The sequence below is a fragment of the Oncorhynchus masou genome, chromosome 10, assembly GCF_036934945.1.
Source record: "Oncorhynchus masou masou isolate Uvic2021 chromosome 10, UVic_Omas_1.1, whole genome shotgun sequence".
NCBI classification, from domain to species: domain Eukaryota; kingdom Metazoa; phylum Chordata; class Actinopteri; order Salmoniformes; family Salmonidae; genus Oncorhynchus; species Oncorhynchus masou.
In genome coordinates, this window is record NC_088221.1 from 3,164,821 (window position 1) to 3,187,423 (window position 22,603).

The following is a 22,603-nucleotide window of genomic DNA, read 5'->3' on the forward strand; positions in this document are numbered from 1 at the left end:
TCATTTACAAAATAACCATATGCTAACCACCACTGAGACCTGTATGCTCTCATTGGCTGGCCCTCGCAACACATTCGTCGCCAAACCCACTGGCTCCAGGTCATCTATAAGTCTTTGCTCGGTAAAGCCCTGCCTTATCTCAGCTCACTGGTCACCATAGCAATGCCCACCCATAGCCAGCCAGTATATTTCACTGGTCACCCGCAAAGCCAACACCTCCTTTGGCCGCCTTTCCTTCCAGTTCTCTGCTGTCAATGACTGGAACGAATTGCAAAAATCACTTATGCTGGAGACTTATATCTCGCTCTCTAACTTTAGGCATCAGCTGTCAGAGCAGCTTACCGATCACTGTACCTGTACACAGCCCATCTGTAAATAGCACACCCAACTACCTCATCCCCATATTGTTATTTTTTAAATCTTTTGCACCCCAGTGTCTCTACTTGCACATCATCATCTGCACATATACAGTGCCTTGCGAAAGTATTCGGCCCCCTTGAACTTTGCGACCTTTTGCCACATTTCAGGCTTCAAACATAAAGACATAAAACTGTATTTTTTGTGAAGAATCAACAACAAGTGGGACACAATCATGAGTGGAACGACATTTATTGGATATTTCAAACTTTTTTAACAAATCAAAAACTGAAAAATTGGGCGTGCAAAATTATTCAGCCTCTTTACTTTCAGTGCAGCAAACTCTCTCCAGAAGTTCAATGAGATTCTCTGAATGATCCAATGTTTACCTAAATGACTAATGATGATAAATACAATCCACCTGTGTGTAATCAAGTCTCCGTATAAATGCACCTGCACTGTGATAGTCTCAGAGGTCCGTTAAAAGCGCAGAGAGCATCATGAAGAACAAGGAACACACCAGGCAGGTCCGAGATACTGTTGTGAAGAAGATTAAAGCCGGATTTGGATACAAAAAGATTTCCCAAGCTTTAAACATCCCAAGGAGCACTGTGCAAGCGATAATATTGAAATGGAAGGAGTATCAGACCACTGCAAATCTACCAAGACCTGGCCGTCCCTCTATACTTTCAGCTCATACAAGGAGAAGACTGATCAGAGATGCAGCCAAGAGGCCCATGATCACTCTGGATGAACTGCAGAGATCTACAGCTGAGGTGGAAGACTCTGACCATAGGACAACAATCAGTCGTATATTGCACAAATCTGGCCTTTATGTAAGAGTGGCAAGAAGAAAGCCATTTCTTAAAGATATCCATAAAAAGTGTTGTTTAAAGTTTGCCACAAGCCACCTGGGAGACACACCAAACATGTGGAAGAAGGTGCTCTGGTCAGATGAAACCAAAATGGAGCTTTTTGGCAACAATGCAAAACGTTATGTTTGGCGTAAAAGCAACACAGCTCATCACCCTGAACACAACATCCCCACTGTCAAACATCGTGGTGGCAGCATCATGGTTTGGGCCTGATTTTCTTCAGCAGGGACAGGGAAGATGGTTAAAATTGATGGGAAGATGGATGGAGCCAAATACAGGACCATTCTGGAAGAAAACCTGATGGAGTCTGCAAAAGACCTGAGACTGGGACGGAGATTTGTCTTCCAACAAGACAATGATCCAAAACATAAAGCAAAATATACAATGTAATCGTTCAAAAATAAACATATCCAGGTGTTAGAATGGCCAAGTCAAAGTCCAGACCTGAATCCAATCGAGAATCTGTGGAAAGAACTGAAAACTGCTGTTCACAAATGCTCTCCATCCAACCTCACTGAGCTCGAGCTGTTTTGCAAGGAGGAATGGGAAAAATTCAGTCTCTCGATGTGCAAAACTGATGGAGACATACCCCAAGCGACTTACAGCTGTAATCGCAGCAAAAGGTGGCGCTACAAAGTATTAACTTAAGGGGGCTGAATAATTTTGCACGCTCAATTTTTCAGTTTTTGATTTGTTAAATTTTTTTGAAATATCCAATAAATGTCGTTCCACTCATGATTGTGTCCCACTTGTTGTTGATTCTTCACAAAAAATACAGTTTTATATCTTTATGTTTGAAGCCTGAAATGTGGCAAAAGGTCGCAAAGTTCAAGGGGGCCGAATACTTTCGCAAGGCACTGTATCACTCCAGTGTTAATGCTAAATTGTAATTATTTCACCTCTATGACCTATTTATTGCCTTACCTCCCTAATCTTACTATATTTGCACACACTGTAAATAGACTTTTTATATTGTGTTATTGACCTTACGTTTGTTTATACCATGTGTTGTTGTTTTTGTCGCACTGCTTTGCTTTAACTTGGCCAGGTTGCAGATGTAAATGAGAACTTGTTCTCAACTGGCCTTCCTGGTTAAATAAAAGTGGTAAAAAAAACTTAGCTGATGAAGATTATCTCATAGAGCAGAATTTATAAGATCTCATAAGCCTGTGTTTTTACCACAAACCTTATTTTCTGTATTTATCCAAAAACCCTCCAAAATCCCCATGAGTTTCTCCATAGTCTAACGACCCATGACAGAATTAGCCTATATTAGTGCCTGCAGAAATATGCCATTACAATTGCACATTAACTGGAACCTATAAAAACAACTTAAATTGAGGTTGTTAAAATACAATATGTATATTGTGAACATGCTGAACCTGTTCCTCTGGCGCATGTGTTTTTTTAACATGTGCTCTCCCTGTGTGCATGCCCTCCCTCCCAGTCCCAGCTGTGCCTCTCTCCCTTCCCATCCAAACCCAGCCTGTCCCTTTCAGAACCATGGTCACACATGTTCTCAATCACTAAGTTCTCTTTGGTTTGTAGCACTAGATCTGGCTCTCTATTTGATCCATGCACCCAGAGATGTCACTACTTCAAACACTTTGTTTCCCCAGAGGTTCAGAAGTTCTACTATTGTTTGGATGTGAGAGCAGCTGGCTGTGAGTTTACACAACTGGTTCTGTGTCAGACACACACAATAGGAGACATTCAAACCAATGACATCTGGGAGCAGATGAATAACACCTCTGTTCTTGTCTCTCTCTAAATCCCCTTAGTCACGGAGAAATAGGATGAGATAACTGTACATTCATCCTGCATAGTCAATGAGAGAAATGCATGTAATGACGATTATATCACGCTCTGACAAATGGGAGTAATAGAGAACTGGCTGACAGTGTAACCAATGGCTATCAGATGAGGGGATCTGAAGTATGTGTGTGTGCGTGTGTGCGTGTGTGCGTGTATGCGTGTGTGCGTGTGTGTGTGTGTGTCAGACTTTCAGTAAAGAAGGTGTTACGTACACTAAATCCCTCAAGTCATGTTTAGCTGAGCTAGACCTGAGGCAGTGGGATTATCTACTGTGGTGAAAAATTTGCTACATAATTATTTATCTGATGTAATTCAGACGGATTGGAATTATGCATGAAGGGATTAATTGTCAGTATCAGACCTGGTTAAGGGTTTGGGTCAGGAGCTAGGGTTAGTTTTAGGGTTAGGATCAGGAGCTAGGGTTAGTTTTAGGGTTAGGGTTAGGGTCAGGAGCTAGGGTTAGTTTTAGGGTTAGGATCAGGAGCTAGGGTTAGTTTTAGGGTTAGGATCAGGAGCTAGGGTTAGTTTTAGGGTTAGGATCAGGAGCTAGGGTTAGTTTTAGGGTTAGGATCAGGAGCTAGGGTTAGTTTTAGGGTTAGGATCAGGAGCTAGGGTTAGTTTTAGGGTTAGGATCAGGAGCTAGGGTTAGTTTTAGGGTTAGGATCAGGAGCTAGGGTTAGTTTTAGGGTTAGGATCAGGAGCTAGGGTTAGTTTTAGGGTTAGGGTTAGGGTCAGGAGCTAGGGTTAGTTTTAGGGTTAGGATCAGGAGCTAGGGTTAGTTTTAGGGTTAGGGTTAGGGTCAGGAGCTAGGGTTAGTTTTAGGGTTAGGGTTTGGGTCAGGAGCTAGGGTTAGTTTTAGGGTTAGGATCAGGAGCTAGGGTTAGTTTTAGGGTTAGGATCAGGAGCTAGGGTTAGTTTTAGGGTTAGGGTTAGGGTCAGGAGGTAGGTTTAGTTTTAGGGTTAGGGTCAGGAGCTAGGGTTAGTTTTAGGGTTAGGGTTAGGGTCAGGAGCTAGGTTTAGTTTTAGGGTTAGGGTCAGGAGCTAGGGTTAGTTTTAGGGTTAGGGTCAGGAGCTAGGTTTAGTTTTAGGGTTAGGGTCAGGAGCTAGGATTAGTTTTAGGGTTAGGGTTAGTGTCAGGAGCTAGGGTTAGTTTTAGGGTTAGGATCAGGAGCTAGGGTTAGTTTTAGGGTTAGGGTTAGGGTCAGGAGCTAGGGTTAGTTTTAGGGTTAGGGTTAGGAGCTAGGGTTAGTTTTAGGGTTAGGGTTAGGGTCAGGAGCTAGGGTTAGTTTTAGGGTTAGGATCAGGAGCTAGGGTTAGTTTTAGGGTTAGGGTTGGGGTCAGGAGCTAGGTTTAGTTTTAGGGTTAGGGTCAGGAGCTAGGGTTAGTTTTAGGGTTAGGGTCAGGAGCTAGGGTTAGTTTTAGGGTTAGGGTTAGGGTCAGGAGCTAGGGTTAGTTTTAGGGTTAGGATCAGGAGCTAGGGTTAGTTTTAGGGTTAGGGTCAGGAGCTAGGTTTAGTTTTAGGGTTAGGGTTAGGGTCAGGAGCTAGGTTTAGTTTTAGGGTTAGGGTTAGGGTCAGGAGCTAGGTATAGTTTTAGGGTTAGGATCAGGAGCTAGGGTTAGTTTTAGGGTTAGGATCAGGAGCTAGGGTTAGTTTTAGGGTTAGGGTTAGGGTCAGGAGCTAGGGTTAGTTTTAGGGTTAGGGTTTGGGTCAGGAGCTAGGGTTAGTTTTAGGGTTAGGGTTAGGGTCAGGAGCTAGGTTTAGTTTTAGGGTTAGGGTTAGGGTCAGGAGCTAGGGTTAGTTTTAGGGTTAGGATCAGGAGCTAGGGTTAGTTTTAGGGTTAGGATCAGGAGCTAGGGTTAGTTTTAGGGTTAGGGTTAGGGTCAGGAGCTAGGGTTAGTTTTAGGGTTAGGGTTTGGGTCAGGAGCTAGGGTTAGTTTTAGGGTTAGGATCAGGAGCTAGGGTTAGTTTTAGGGTTAGGATCAGGAGCTAGGGTTAGTTTTAGGGTTAGGGTTAGGGTCAGGAGGTAGGTTTAGTTTTAGGGTTAGGGTCAGGAGCTAGGGTTAGTTTTAGGGTTAGGGTTAGGGTCAGGAGCTAGGTTTAGTTTTAGGGTTAGGGTTAGGAGCTAGGGTTAGTTTTAGGGTTAGGGTCAGGAGCTAGGTTTAGTTTTAGGGTTAGGGTCAGGAGCTAGGATTAGTTTTAGGGTTAGGGTTAGTGTCAGGAGCTAGGGTTAGTTTTAGGGTTAGGATCAGGAGCTAGGGTTAGTTTTAGGGTTAGGGTTAGGGTCAGGAGCTAGGGTTAGTTTTAGGGTTAGGGTTAGGAGCTAGGGTTAGTTTTAGGGTTAGGGTTAGGGTCAGGAGCTAGGGTTAGTTTTAGGGTTAGGATCAGGAGCTAGGGTTAGTTTTAGGGTTAGGGTTGGGGTCAGGAGCTAGGTTTAGTTTTAGGGTTAGGGTCAGGAGCTAGGGTTAGTTTTAGGGTTAGGGTCAGGAGCTAGGGTTAGTTTTAGGGTTAGGGTTAGGGTCAGGAGCTAGGGTTAGTTTTAGGGTTAGGATCAGGAGCTAGGGTTAGTTTTAGGGTTAGGGTCAGGAGCTAGGTTTAGTTTTAGGGTTAGGGTTAGGGTCAGGAGCTAGGTTTAGTTTTAGGGTTAGGGTTAGGGTCAGGAGCTAGGTATAGTTTTAGGGTTAGGGTCAGGAGCTAGGGTTAGTTTTAGGGTTAGGGTTAGGGTCAGGAGCTAGGTTTAGTTTTAGGGTTAGGGTCAGGAGCTAGGGTTAGTTTTAGGGTTAGGGTTAGGGTCAGGAGCTAGGTTTAGTTTTAGGGTTAGGGTCAGGAGCTAGGGATAGTTTTAGGGTTAGGGTTAGGGTCAGGAGCTAGGTTTAGTTTTAGGGTTAGGGTCAGGAGCTAGGGTTAGTTTTAGGGTTAGGGTCAGGAGCTAGGTTTAGTTTTAGGGTTAGGGTCAGGAGCTAGGATTAGTTTTAGGGTTAGGGTTAGGGTCAGGAGCTAGGTTTAGTTTTAGGGTTAGGGTCAGGAGCTAGGGTTAGGGTTAGGTTAAGGGTTAGTTTTAGGGTTAGGGTTAGGAACTACAATTAGGTTTCGAGGTTAAGGTTAGGGTAAGGGTAAGAGTACGGATTAGGGTTAGGTTTAGGGTTAGGGTCAGGAGCTAGGGTTAGTTTTAGGCTTAGGGTCGGGAGCTAGGGTTAGGTTTAGGGTTAGGGTCATAAGATAGGGTTAGTTTTAGGGTTAGGGTTAGGAACTCCAATTAGGGTCGAGGTTAGGTTTCGAGGTTAAGGTTAGGGTTAAGGTTAGGGTAAGGGTAAGAGTACGGGTTAGGGTTAGGTTTAGTGTTAGGGTTAGGGTTAGGGAAAATAAGATTTTGAGTAGGACTAAATTGTGTGTCCCCACAAGGTAAGCTGTACAAGACTGTGTGTGTCTGTGCGTGTGTGTCTGTGTGTACTGTAGCTATAGCTAGACCTCTCTAACAGCTCAACAAGGTGTCCAAAACATGTACGCATCAACACAGCAGTCTTCTAGAATATTGGACCGTTAGCTTTCATACTTTTTTGAATTCTCAAGCTATTTCTCCATCTGTCACAACATTCAAAAGAACAGGAGCTGGGTACGCATTTCTGCATTGGTTGGGAGTTTTGTGGAGGTGCACGGTCGAGCTGTGTGTCTCCTGTGGACGGTGGTCTCAAAGCCACGTATCTGTGTCACAATGGGCCGCCGGAGTGTTGAGGCTCTGCTGCTTTGGACTCTGAAATAGCCTAATATCACTTATGCGGCCATATCGGTTGTATATTACTTTTGGTGGCATATTAGATAAATACAATTATCTGGTAATACAATGCTTCATTCAACATGGTCTTGGTCAGAAAACAGTGAGCAGGCATTCCTATTTAACTATTTAGTGTGTCATATTTTTATCCAGCTCATGTGCAAAACCTCCTTCCACCTTTGTGAAACCAGTTACCAGTTCCACTTTCCAGTATGACATGTAGTTTTTGTTATTTTCCAGTTTGATTGGGCGTAAAACCTATGAAAAAGGTTACATTTCCTTTTGACCTCTGCAAATCATCTCCCTGTTCCCAGGTTGCACTCTGTCTCTGAAGCCGTAGCTACTCGCCCATGGCTATCTGGCACATAAACCTCTTAAGCAGACCATTTCGTGTGTGTGTGCCGCCACTTCACCACCATCATCTCATGACTTGGATCTTATAAATAATTTAAAGGCCACTTGAGGCCCTGGAACTGAAGAGCATCGTTGCAGGCCTTTAGTCATGGCCTTTAGTTCGCCCCACACACACGTAAGGTCAATGCAACACTCCAAGTACCCCCCCCCCCCCACTGCAACCAAACACACACACACTCGCAGACACAAAAGTACAGTCATTCTGTCAGTCCAAGTAGCCTCTAAACCACTCGTTTAATATGTCAAAACAATGGATAGGGACAAACCCTTACAGTAATACCTAAGTGCTTCCCCCCCAATGCTGTTTCATCATATTAGTCTGTGTATTAACAACACGGTCAAGTTGAGTTCTGACCTCTGGAAGGGGGTGAGACAAAACACCTGGGGTTTTATTAAGGTCTCTTCTGCTGGTCTGCTTCAGACTTATTGCATCTGGGGACAGAGAAAGGGAGGAGGAGGGAGAGAGAAGGTGAGTACAGTAGATACACACCTCGAGAAAGACTGAGAGGGGGAGAAAACAAGTGAGAGAGAGAGAGAGAGAGAGAGAGAGAGAGAGAGAGAGAGGGAGAAACCAAAATGGGGAGAAACCGTGCGAGAGAACACAAGAGAGAGAGGGAGAGAGGCCAGCCATGGGATCAGAGTAGCCATCTTGACTCCCGAGGAGACCGGAGAGACGTCCAGCAGCACCTGCCACATTGCTCTCCCCTCCTTCTCTTTCCCTGTCCTCTCCCCCTCTCCCTGACGTAACCCGGCAACCCCGGTTGAATCTACAGCAGGCCTATAGGGCCATGCGAACACATTTGTACAAGTTTTTGGCGATTAACTAATTCAGAAGTGGAGCTTCATTATCCTCTCTCCCCCCACACCGTCTTAATTGAGATAACAATGCAAATTTCCTTCATTAACTGTGACACGGACAATTTCTCTAGGGCTCCACGGGGACCTGATTATATGCAGAGCCTGCGGAGCAGGTTGCCAGGTGTCATCGGGTATTCAAATGGCATGCTTGTTTAATTGCAGTAAATGTAGCATGTCACCTGATAAGCTTGGCGGAGGAGTTTTAGATTGTGTGTGTGTGTTCGAGTGCGTTTGTGTGTGTGTGTGTGTGTGTGTGTGTGTGTGTGTGTGTGTGTGTGTGTGTGTGTGTGTGTGTGTGTGTGTGTGTGTGTGTGTGTGTGTGTGTGTGTGTGTGTGTGTGTGTGTGTGTGTGTGTGTGTGTGTGAGTGAGTGTGATGTGCAAGCTGAATGATGATGGCTGGGGAGCAAGGCAGGTCGAGGGGTGTATGCATTTACGTGCGCTTTGTTTTTGTTTGTGTGTGTTTATGTATTTGTACTTCCTCCGCTGTGTGTGTATGTGTGTATGTGTGTATGCGTCTCTGTGTGTATGTCTGAGTGCGTACAATCGGCCGTGCATGTGTGCGTGCCGGTGTGCATGTGTGTGCTTACATGCATCTGTGTGTGTTATGGGCCCCCCAGGCAGGTGTTAGCAGGGCCCTGTGTGGGTCTCGGGGGTCTCCTGAGGGACAGTGTTGTTGGACTTTTGTCTTTTATAGAAGCAGCAGTAAACATGACAGGCTGTTTGGAGACCATCTGCTTAAAATGGCCACCGCATGGTTACAGGGAGCTGGAGCTGAGAGATGAGAGCTGTTCTGAGATGTAGATCAGTGTCATCTACCTGGCTCTCTTTCTTCACACAGAGAGAGAGAGAGAGAGAGAGGGAGAGAGAGACAGAGAGAGAGAGAGAGCGAGCACCCAGAGGACCTACAGGTACCAAACACATGCACACACACACACAGTCATATGCTCCACCACAAGCACACATTCCAAACCAAAAACACATTGACACAGAGACGCACACTTATGCATGCACACACACATGCACACACAAGCGCACCCATAAACTCTACCCACACTTAAACAAGCACAAACAATTAAACACCAACAAACACACTTAACCCTATACACTCCACCAACACAAACACACAAATTAAAACAACAAAGCCAGATTAAGTGAGCAAACTCTCAGAGTGTGACAGATTGAGTAAAGTTGCTCATGCGTTCGCTGGCTGCTGACAATCTACTGTTAAAACCCCTCTCTCCCTGAAGACATCCCCCTTGCCAATTGGAAATGAAGACTGAAGGAGCTTGTCACACATTTCATAACAGATTTCATTAATATGGCATTAAACGTCCATTCACGCAGCATCTTTATTTCATTGATTTCTTACTTATCGTCATTAAAATGGAAATGTACATTTTCATACATGAGCTTGTGACTTTTTGACACACGATACTATATTTATTGAACCTTCTCATTATATGTTGATGCTGATGACACAGTGTGGTTTTGGTGTTATTACTGTCAATTCATAATCAACAAGCCAACCAATCATCTGCATTACTTCCTCTGATTTTCTATGTTAATGCTTGTCTTAGAAAAATGATATATATTATTATTTAAGATAATATTTCAGTTATTAAAGTCATATTTCTCAATTCCATTATTAAACACTTCACAGTAAGGTTGAGAGGACCACTGACCATCTCCCCATACATATTTGTCCCCACAATACATTATTTCTATTCTCACAGTCAATGACTTAGTTATTTCAAATAGTATCAATTCATTCATTGAGTCACATGTAATATTTTGAAATCTATTCACACACATGATTTTCTTTAGATAATATCTCAGTTAAGGACCAACACCTTTCTCTCCCCCCACCCTGTATCACACCTCTTTTTCTGCCTTGTTATTTCAGTAGTCAGCCATTAAAGAGTCACCTCGGTCCGTCGCTGATTGTCACTCTCCGCATTTACACTGAATAAGTCATTGGGACCCAACTAAGTGGAACTAATGTGAGACAGGATAGCAGAGGGATTGGGTTTAGTGTTACACGAAACCCACGGCCCCATAATGAGGGAATGGCTGATTGCTGTTAAGTAGGGGAGTAGGTCCCTCTCTCACTGATCCCACTTGCTCATGACTCTGTGTGTGTGTGTGTGTGTGTGTGTGTGTGTGTGTGTGTGTGTGTGTGTGTGTGTGTGTGTGTGTGTGTGTGTGTGTGTGTGTGTGTGTGTGTGTGTGTGTGTGTGTGTGTGTGTGTGTGTGTCTGTGTCTGTGTGTCTGTGTGTGTCTGTGGGTTTCTGTGTATATTTGTGAATGCGTGCGTGAGTGTAGCCATATAAAAGCTTCTATGTCTGTTTGAAATGTGTGTGTTACATAGTTGCCATACAATAGCATATAATGCAATCATAAATTATACTGTACACTATAAACACTGTAAATGCATTGCATTAATAATCTTCATCAGCACAGTGAAGTAATCTAAACCAAATGACAATACGCTAACAATAACTATCTGCCACCATATTCACCTTCATATCTATAGGTGGCAGATACATACATTTGAAATAATATATTGTAGATCTCCTACTGTTTTCCTGTTGTGCTGTCTGTGCCCTGTGTCGTCTAGGTGTGGTATTGAGCTCTGATTATGCAGGATCTGAGATGCAGAAGTCTAGGCCATATGGTAGATGTCTTCCCTCTCTCTTACACACACACACACACACACACACACACACACACACACACACACACACACACACACACACACACACACACACACACACACACACACACACACACACACACACACACACACACACACACACACACACACACACACTCACACACACACACACACACACACACACGAAGGCAAGCATGCTGGCACTCAAGCACACATGCGTACACACACACACACATTCACACACACACGTCCTCTGACAGATGAAGGAGCTGGGAAGGAACAGGTCACCAGGTCAGACGCACTGTATAATGTAAAAATAGAAGAATACAGGCAATTAAATGAAAGTCAAAGTCTGCTCCTTGTTTGTTGCTTGAGTAAGGCTTGCACTTACAGCAGAAGCAGTGGACAGTGATAATGGCTTTTTCAGTACAGTGTCCCACACTACATTCACTATATACAGTGAGTATGTAGCTTACTGTTTATTCAAACAGGACTTTTTAACTATGTTTTCTATGTGTCGTCATACAATGTCCTATCTCAGTAGTTTTGTGTCATTTGAAATCATCACTTTCCATTGACTCGTCCATTGGATCCGCATGCCCTCTTGGTACAGTACGCATTGTGACACATTCTGCAATATGTCCCTAATTTCTTCATTCCATCTATCTATGGGAATTCTAGAGTTGGACTAAATGTGTTCCCTGCTCCAGTTTCTCTGTGGGCTGGGCTGTGGGTTTGAGCTAGGATACATGGATGGGGTGAATGCTCTCACCCATGGGTTACCAAAGATGGTGGGAACACAGTAGGGATTAACATGGGTAACTGGGATCCTGGGACTGCCCCGGGAACACTCTTCATTTCCCCAAAAGTTAAATGACAAGACCTGGGAAATATAACATTTTTCCCCAATGTTGGCATTTACTGCAATTCCACAAAATACACAACGTGCACAATGTGCAGCATCAGAATAGGAACATTTAAGTCACCATTAATTCAAATGCAGTTAATAAACCCAACAGGAAACTCCATCACTATAGCCTATAAAAAATGAGCTGTTATTGTGACTCTTCAGACAGTCACAATTTATAAAATTCTATTGTCTCCTGCCCTAGAGCCTAGGCTATTTTACTATCCCGTCCCAATCACATTGAAACGCAAAATCCTGACTCATGTCTCGCATGAAAAGCCGTCAAGGTGGCACAGCACCACAACGAGCTCTCACAACCCCACATGAGAATTAGACAGACGTTCATACATTTTTCTGAAACATCAAATTTCAAAGTGTTTAAGGTTAAGTTCATGCATTAACGTAACATTTTTAAGGTTAGATTAAATGTATGAATTAACTCTGAAAACTTAAGGTTAGGTATTTAACTTTGAATGGTTAAGGTAAGGGTTAAGGTTTGGGATAGGCTTCAAACAAAATCATCTCAAAAACAGCTTTCTATCACTTTTTGTTGCATGTTTTAATCCAGTGAAAGACAATTATTTCAGAGATTTTTGTTTTAAGGTTTCGGATAGGCTTAAGGCAGAGGCAGCTGCTTACGCTCGTCCTCCATCCCTGTTCACAACGCCTTAGCAAAGCTGAAACCTAGTTGAAGGTAACAGTGCCCACTCTTGCCCCTAGTGGCTGGTTTCCACGTCATCTCCTGATGTCCTCAGACATTAAAACACTAAACAATCACAATAGGTCACACTATTATATATTACTCCAATATGTATTCATTATATACTTGTCGGTTATTAATGATATTCATGATTCACATTTTTTTACTGCACTCTAGAGTGTTGTAGGCCTAGATTACAGACTCTGTGTGTGTGTGTGTGTGAGAGAGAGAGAGAGAGAGAGAGAGAGAGAGAGAGGGAGAGAGAGAGAGAGAGAGAGAGAGAGAGAGAGAGAGAGAGAGAGAGAGACAGAGAGATAGATAGAGACAGACAGACAGACAGACAGACAGACAGACAGACAGACAGACAGACAGACAGACAGAGAGAGAGAGAGAGAGAGAGAGAGAGAGAGAGAGAGAGAGAGAGAGAGACAGAGAGATAGAGACAGACAGACAGAGACAGAGAGAGAGAGAGAGAGAGAGAGAGAGAGAGAGAGACAGAGAGATAGATAGAGACAGACAGACAGAGACAGAGAGAGAGAGAGAGAGACAGAGAGAGAGAGAGAGAGAGAGAGAGAGAGAGAGAGAGAGAGAGAGAGACAGAGAGACAGAGAGATAGATAGAGACAGACAGACAGAGACAGAGAGAGAGAGAGAGAGAGAGAGAGATGTTTTGATGTTTTGATTTTTATCCTTGCCAGCCATCTCTGCTTTTCTGCTTCATAAAAAGCTGAGGTCTGGGACTTCTTCCAGGTCACCTCAGTCTCCATTCCACGGCTTTGGTTGCCTGGTGACTCACCCTGAATTTTAATCGCTACATACATTCATTGTGGAGAACAAACGTCAGACAGGAGTCCTCTTACATTTTGGAACTTTACAGTCCTGTTGATCAAACAACCATGAAAAGGTAGACTCTCTCCATCTGTTATGCACATCAACAACAACAAGATCAACAACTAATGCTAGCCAGAGCAAGATGAGCTACCCTCTTATTAAACTTTTTCAGCTAGTTGGCCATCAAAATTGCACTGATAAATGATGGGGAATTGTAGCCTCCTTGTCCTTCTGCAACTTGCCTTGTAAATGCATGCTTTTCCCAACCAAGCTCTCAAGCTAAATGGCTAAAGTTGGCTAGCTTGCTAGCTACAGTAACTACTTCCAGACACAATGAGAGAACACCTCACTCTGACCATTTTACTTGCCATAGCAGAGCTGGTTAGGCTGTTTACATGTTATCTAGAGCGTTCGTGACTAACTATTTCTTTTTTTGCCTACATTTACTTATTCCAGTCATACTCAGCAGGTGTTGCGCATTTGTAAATCCAGCAGTTGTTTTGCCCTCTGGCACACTCAAATGAGTGCTCTGAAATTGGAGTAGATAGCCAGAGTGAATTTGCGAATGCAAGACATATGCTAACTGGATAACAGTCCTTCAAGTTGTTGCTAGCTAACCAAATGACACCTGCATTTCTAGCTGTGTATAGCCGGATAAAAACTAAATGAGGGGAAAAAGTCAGTCACTCCCCCACTCCTCCAATGGCATGACATGACATGACATCTTCCTAGCAGCTAGCTAGCTAGCTATGTAGCTAACATTAGGCTCTCTGATTTGATCTTGCAACGTAAATAGATAGCTAGTCTATTAGCCACGTTATGAGTGACTTGTGATCATTGCCTTTGCTAGTTTGATTGTATTGACATCCCCAGTCTTAGTTACAATTCTGCCATTTTTGGCCAGAATATTTAGACAATGAAAGTGAAACAGTGCATCCCGAATGGAGGCAGTAAACAATGTACCAGGCCAGCTGTGATTTACAACCTGATAGCAATATTTTCTGGACTACCAAGAAATGTATTGGTGAATTATATTAATCATGCATTGAACTGTATCCATCTATTCTGCCAACAATGCCTTATTGTACGTCATGGAATGTTGAGTCAAATAAACCTATTTTTAAAACTTCTTATGAAGTTTAATTGTAGCATAAACTGGGAATTGTATGTTTTTGACTGATATCATGATTGTCTGTGTCTTTCATATTTGGTATGTGGTTTTATTTTATTAGGATCCCCATTAGCTGTTGCAAAAGCAGCGGTTAATCTTCCTGGGGTCCACACAAAACATGACATAATACTGAACATTAATGGACACAAACAGCTCAAGGACAGCACTACATACATTTAAAAGGCACAAGTAGCCTACATATCAATACATACACACAAACGAACTAGGTCAAACATGGGAGAGGCGTTGTGCCTTGAGGTGTTGCTTTATCTGTTATTTTGAGCAATATGAGATTGAAGGAAGTTCCACGCAATAAAGGCTCTATATAATACTGTACACTTTCATGAATTTGTTCTGGATTTGGGGACTGTGAAAAGACCCCTGGTGGCATGTCTAGTGGGATAAGTGTGTGTGTCAGCACTGTGTATAAATTGGCTATGCAAACAATTTGGGATTTTCAACACATTAATGTTTCTTGTAAAAAAAGAAGAAGTGATGCAGTCAGTCTCTCCTCAACTCTTGGCCAAGAGAGACTGGCAGCATAGTATTTACATCAGCCCTCTGATTACAATGAAAAGCAAAACATGCCTCGCTGTTCTGGACCATCTGCAGCTTAACTAGGTCTTTCCTTGCAGTCCTGGACCACACAAATGGACAGTAATCAAGATTAGATAAAACTAGAGCCTACAAAAGTGTGGTGTCAAAAAAGCAGAGAATCTCTTTATTATGGCCAGATCTCTCCCCATCTTTACAACCATTGAATATATTTGTCTCATCCCTTCCACACTTCTAGGAGGTAAGGTGGACAATGAGCTTGTCATAGCAGATGTAAGCAATGTCCCCACGCGCTCTAGCAGCGTTCATGGCTGGGATCAGTTTCTTCCTATTCTGGCACACAGCGTCAGGATAGTCCTTGTTGAAGAAGATATAAATTCCTCTCAAGTTCTTGGCTCTTTCAAGAACAACTACCTTGTCCTTGAACCTCAGGAACTTGACCAGGAACATGTTGGGTTTTCCAGTCCAGCGCGCTCCACCTCAATCTACCTGTGGTCCATCTTCAATTTCTCAGAGATCATTTCCCTCACTTTGGTATCAGACTCCTTCCAGGTCTCATGTGGAGATTCTGTAATTCCGTCCACAACTATGTTGTTCCGGCTTGATTGTCCATCGAGACAGTCTGATTGATCTGTCAATGTTACCATGGATTCACACACAGCACACAGAACTGATGTCCTCTCTCAGTGACTTACAGATTGTTGTCATCTTGCCGTTCTCGTGTTTCAACTCATCGAGCTGACCCTGGGAGAACTGCAAACTGTTCTTCAGGTCCTGGACCTCTGGTAAGATCATCCATTCTTTTATTAGTAGAATCCAGAAGTATTTGGACAAAACACTTGAAGCTATTTCTTTGCTGTTGTAACAACTGCTTGTAGGTCTTTTTTATTCATTTAAAAGATCCTTCACGTGTGATAGAGAGACACCACTGTCCTCAATGGTTCTCCCACCGGCTTTGGTCTTTGTCATGGTAGCTATCAAAGTAGGTTATGCTGTTACTCCTCACAGTTCCAGACAGGGCAGGTCACAGGGAAGATTGATTGCAAATGGTTGAATGACAAAAACCTAACGGTGTCCATACGTTTAAAAGGGCTAATTTCAACGTGGAAGTGACGATCGCCACGCTGGAAGGATGAATTTTGACTATACCAGCCAGAATATAGCATGAGCTTATAGTATGGCAACTTGGTATGAACTTTGAACTCTTATTCACTAAAGAAGTGATACATCCTAGATGTGGAGTCATCAGCAGCAGCTATAAATGTGGGCTAGGAAAGGACAAACAATCTCTTCATAACGACAGGGTACTACCACGTATCTGTTCTACCACACACCACAACATATTAGCCCAGAAATATTTTTCAAAGGACAAGGGAGATCTCTGCTGGGAAACCCAACCTTCCATCTTCGAAAAATCTATCGAAGCGTAGCTCAGAGTAAATATATTTCTTGCATTTATCTTTTCCGAATGGGAAGTTATTTAGAATGCATAATATTCTGTATTTTCGATAGCATAGCTTCATAAGGTCCGATAGAGACCCAGGCTATGTGCGTGGCGTGCTTTGTGTATATATTTCACGTGCTTTGCGGTTGTATAGGCTACTTTGTGCATGATTTCTCTATTGTACTACATCATTGATAAGTCGTATACCTCCCCTACACTACTTTGATATGCATCAGAAGGGATTAAGAAGTGAGTATACGTAATGCCCACTGTAAAAAAGTGGGTTTTACAGTTTATACCTGCGAATACCCTCCACGTGGCAGCCGGGGATTCTTTGGCTAAACATCCCTAAACCCGGGTGTAATATATTTCTGACCACTGGTTGGTTTTGTGGCGCTAGTCTGATTTTCCATAGGGAACACTGTAAACAGGAATTGTGCTTATTTCTTCGCCCAGCAGTAGTCACTGAGCTAGCAAGTTAAAGTTAGCTGCTCACAGAAATGTACACTCAGCCTGTTTATTGTTTCTGTCCATTTGGATTTATCTTACTAAATCAGCATGGCTTAACATAGTTTATTTTGTTTTTGACCTCAACATTCTTCCTGTGTAGATAGTTTGATGGCTAACATTCTCGCTTCTGCTAGCTGGCTATTGCTAATAACTCTAACGGTGCTAGCTAACCTCCTATGTGGATGCCTCCATCTAGTTCCCAAGAGCAGCAGACCAGTAAGCAGTGTTGTAGTACTCGAGACCACATATTGAGTGTCTCAGTCAACTACATATTGAGTGTCTCAGTCTTGTCTCGGTGTCAAATAGATTAGATTTGTACTTGGTCGTGAGCCAGTCTCAGGCGTACCACGCAAAGGTTGCAAGTTTGAATCCAGCGATATAAAGTTGTTTTGGATATTTGGGTCTTAAGCCTATCCGAAACCTTAACCTTATCTTAACAATTTGGAGTTAATTCCTAACCTTAAGATTTCTGAGTTAATACCTAAACTTAATTCTGACCTTAAAAATATGGAGTTAATGTCTAAACTTAACCCTGACCTTAAAAATATGGAGTTAATGTCTAAACTTAACCCTGACCTTAAAAATATGGAGTTAATGTCTAACCTTAACCTCAAACACTTTGAAATTTGACATTTGAGAAACATGGACCAACGTCTAAGTCTGACGTGAGACTGTGAAAACTTGTAGAAGCTATATTGTGTCTGTTTGCCTTCCATATAACAATTAGAGTTCATTTGGCTGTGGACCTACACAGTGTTAAGCTCTCGCTTGCCACCAAAGTTACCACATATGAATCCACTATGACTGGATTTAGCTAGCAGTATATGAAGCACGGCGAAAGAGATATTTCAAATATGGAGTGAGTTAAGGAAGGGCATCAACACATCAAAGGGATGGATTGGGAGGGAGAGAGAGAGAGAGATTAAAGGAAGCCTTGAAGGAGTGGGTGAAGGAGACCAAGGCCTGGGGGTTATAGCCACACAGGTCGGGCCAGTCGATACTTGACCCAGCAACACTGCTCCTTTGACAGGCAGAGAGCGATGCCCCTGGCTCTCAAGGATTTAGAGAAGAACATTGAGAAAGGACGAGAGGAGAGGAGAGGAGAGGGAGAGAGAAGAGGGGGGTGAGAGGATGGGGGAAGACTTCGGTGGTATGATGTGATGGTCATGTGATGGTCATTGTCTTTTCTCTTTGCCTCTCTCTTTTCCACCTGTATTCCTCTCTTACCTGTGTGGTAGATATGTATTTTTGTCATGTATTATTCTCGTTTCAAAGGTCAAACAATAAATACTGCCGTTCTCAATAGCATAAATATCTAAGCCCTTAGACGACATTGTGAATAAGATCAGATAACAGTATATAAATGTGATTATCCCAAACCCCACCTGTCCTGTCTTGCATTGCTCTGGCCTGCTCTAGCCTGCCTCACTGTGCATAGGTGGACTGCGCACGTGAATATGTATTGGGATACGCTGCAGAGTCCCCATGCCCTCCACTTTGCCTCGCTCAGCCAACCCTTCTACTATTTTAACAGGCGAATCTTCCACAAGTTATAGTTTCCTGAGGCTATTACAGTAAATGCTGAAAAGATCATTCAGAGCGAATACTGTAGATCAGATAGAGATGTGTTTCCCTGGATGTGTCAAATAGAGACTTGTCAGCTCTATATGTTGCGTTTCTATCTGCTATTTCTTCTCCAATGCCTTTTATTATTTCACCACCCAGTCATTTCATCAGCAGAGAAATCCCTTGAATGCACCTGAACATGCACACACACTAACACACACTCACACACACAAAGGGGATTAAAAGATTTGTGTCCCAGGCGTGAAGTCTTGGGAGAATGTGTGCCTGACTTACTGGGTTGCGGCCTAGAGGCCTTGATTTCAAAATAAGTATGAAACCAAGCCTCTCTCTCTCTCTCTCTCTCTCTCTCTCTCTCTCTCTCTCTCTCTCTCTAGCTGTGATGACTTTACTTGTGACAGACTTAGACCGAGGGCGGTCTCTTAACTGTAACACATGAAGCCCACTGATACAAAGGGATGTAAAGGAACAGAGTCAATTTTATGTGTGTGTACATGCGTGTATGATGGTTTGAGTAGCAGTACCCCTTCTTATAGACACATAAAAGCCCCATCCCATCCCACCCCCTCCTCCCCCTCTGCAACCCCATGGGCGTGGGCTTTGCAATGGGCTCCAGGAGAACGTGTACATCCCCTCCTTTGTAAAAAATAATCATAATAAAAAATAAAATGAAAAACCTGTCACTATTCATATGAATAGATTTCTTTCTCCCCTGATTTTCCTCATTGTTTCAAAGCCGTACGTTATTCAGGATTGTTGTAATGTGTCAGGGGTTCTTCAAATCCCTCCTTGCCTTTCTTTTCTGATGAGCTCTGATGATTCTGACAGTTCCTGACCCGCTTTTCAGGAAAACCATTGTGTGTCGGCTGTAGACAAGACAAACGGCTCGCTGTCTTCTCAAAGAAACAGCCTGAGACCATTGAAATTCCTCAACAATGCGAGCCCATTTCTGTATTGTCTTTCACGGAGCCAAAGCCAGGGGTGTGGGAGGGTGGGTTGTGTGGCGTGTGGGTGTGCGTGTGTGCATGTGTGTCTCCTTCAGTACTCTAGTTCAAAGACAGACGACTAGAAAAGGAATCATCATCAAAATGACTGAGGAAGTCATATTCATTCACATCTGTGTTGGCAACAACATTGTCTAGTGGAAACAAAGGCATTGTAATATGCTATTTGCAGTGAGGCAAATATGATTGTGTTTTGCTTTTCATGTTTTGTGTTTTCTTTTCACAGTATTGTGTAATTGATGTGTGTCACGCCTACTCCCACTCCCACGCTCCGGCGCTCGACGTTGCAGCAGAAGAGGAAGGCATCTCCCAGTCAGTCCCTAGTTTGGTTACGCAATGGAAAGGGAGGGCATGCTAGTAGAGGGAGAGATAAGGAGTTAACTTATCGTACATACATTTGGAATCTACGTTCCCCATAGCCAGAATATTTAGCACCCTCACCCTAACAATCACTCATTCGGATTAGAAATGCAATATATATTTAAGCGTGTATGTCTTTCTCTGTCGTCTCTCTGTTGAAACCACTTGATCCGTCTCGGGAGTAGTTTGATGTAAGTCTCTGGTTGTCCACCTGAGGTCACAATGTCCTTCTTAGTTGAAGGCTACTTTGTCTTGGAACTTCGGTCAAATTGTCCTAGACTACTTTACCTACCCAGCTGCAGACTGAATATTTGGTCTCGTCTTTACCTTCTTCACTCATCGAGAGCTTCAGAGGGTCTTACCATTTTCTGGTCTTTCAACGTGTGGACCAGGTTCTCATGTTCTATGGTCTGTATTTAAATTCTCAGCGAGTTTTTAGAAGCACTCTGTCCTGAATGGCGGTTCCATCATGTTGACGCAAACTCTGAGCTCACTTGGGCATGGCTACTGACTGGGCACAAGTTTGCAAGAAAACCTATTCTCATTTAGAAAGCAAAACTCACATTGCTATCTTTTCAAAAAGAGTTTCATATTTAATCATATAAGTTGTACAACATTTAGATGTAAATCTCAAATATGCAGACAGCTGGGACTATGTTTCTATTGTGGCCAGGAGGGGCACCAGCATCAGCGGTGGCTGGTGCGTCGCAACCTGGGATCCACAGGGACAGAAGGGCGGCCCCATGATAGTCCATCTCCCGGGGTAGGTGTAAGTATTCCATCATCATCGCTTTCGGCCACACACTTCCTGGTTTCCATTTCACTGGCTGGCTGGCCCTTGTGTTGTCTCTACAGCTGTAGTGGATTACGGTGCCACGGAGGCCCTCACCCAGGCGATGCCGCGGAGGCCCCGAACCAGGCCATCGCCTCCTCCTTGAACATCACCTCGTACCTGCTCTCCTCTCTTTTTCTGGTCCAAGCCTTGGGAACTCTGCACCAAAAAAGACTTCCTCATCATCAATGTCATGACTGCACCATTTTCTGGTGAAGGATGAGAATCATCGCCTGGGCACCTGGATGTCAAAAGACCTGCTTTCCCTTACTGTGTGGTTCCACGTTGTTTTAGAGTCCTGTGGTTGCCCTCCAGCCCAACATCCCAGAGGTTTAACAGGATCTCCGGGAGGTTTTCTCCAGGAACCGCACCACCTGTATCCCTCCTCATCATCACTGGGACTGTGCCATCAACCTGCTTGCAGACTCTCCACCTCCCTGCAGCCACGTCTACTCTCTGTCGGTGGATGAAACCGAGGCCTTGGAGGGGTTTCATCTGCTCATCCACCTCCCCCATGTCAGCAGGCTTCTAATTTGTGGCCAAGAAGGACGGAGTTCTACGTCCATGCATCGATTGCAGAAGCCTCAATTCCATCACCAACAAGAGCTGCTACCCTCTCCCGTTGGTTCCGGCCACCGTCAAACAGCTCCGCAGGGCCGTTTTTTTTTACTAAACTGGATCTGTTTAGTAAAAAATCTAATCTGCATCCGGGAGGGGGATGAATGGAAAACAACAACTTCATGGAGAAACTAGGGGCCATGACCAGCCTCACATCCGGGTACCGGCCTCAGTCCAACAGGCAGGTGGAAAGGACCAACCAGGAGATGGGGAGTTCCTTAGGAGTCACTACCAGGACAAGCAGGGGGAGTGGGCCCGGTTCCTTCCCTGAACGGAGTATGCCCAGAACTCACTTTGTTAATCCTCCACCGGGTGGACTCCCTTCCAGTGTGTCCTGGGATATCAGCCAGCCCAGACCCCATGGACCTCGAGCCAGACTGAAGCCTCTGCGGTGGACGTATGGTTCCGCACACAGAGGAGGTTTGGACGTGAGGCTCCAGCGCACCGTCCGCTGCCAGAAGGAGCAGGCGGACCGCCACCTCAGTCAGGCTCACGTGTTCCATCCCTGTGATCATGTCTGGCTTTCCACAAGGAACCCCCCCGCTCCACCTGCCCTGCCGACAGCTGATCCCCCGGCTTGTGAGACCTTGAGGGTTAATGAGGTTGACTACAACTCACCATCAACTACTGGTGATTTCTGGTCCCCTTGTTGGTGCCATCCCCCGAGACAACCGTCCACCTCCCCTGGACATCAATGATACCCCCAGGTCCCTCCTTGACTCCCAACATCTTGGGGTCGGCTCCAGTTCCCAGTGGCCGTCGCTCTGGCCTGTGTCGTCCTGGAGCCACACGTCGGGGCGTGAGGGGGATGGGGTGGTAATGTTAAGCCTAGTCCTGCACCCCCACTTCAGTGCTCGACGTCGCCGGTCTACTAAACACCAGGGTTGTCATTACGCAAACCTCCTCCCCATCGGTACACACACCTGAACCTCATAATCACCTTGATTACTCTCCCTTCATTTAGCCCTCATTTGCCTCATCAGAGAGTATTGGTTTTGTTCACGTTCAGTACACTTCTCCTGTATTGTTTATCTGCCTTTTATTATTAATTAAACATACCTTCTGCACCTGCTTCCTGACTCCCAGCATATACAGTGCCTTGCGAAAGTATTCGGCCCCCTTGAACTTTGCGACCTTTTGCCACATTTCAGGCTTCAAACATAAAGATATAAAACTGTATTTTTTTGTGAAGAATCAACAACAAGTAGGGCACAGTCATGAAGTGGAACGACATTTATTGGATATTTCAAACTTTTTTAATAAATCAAAAACTGAAAAATTGGGCGTGCAAAATTATTGTGTTCATTGTGATGAGCTGTGTTGC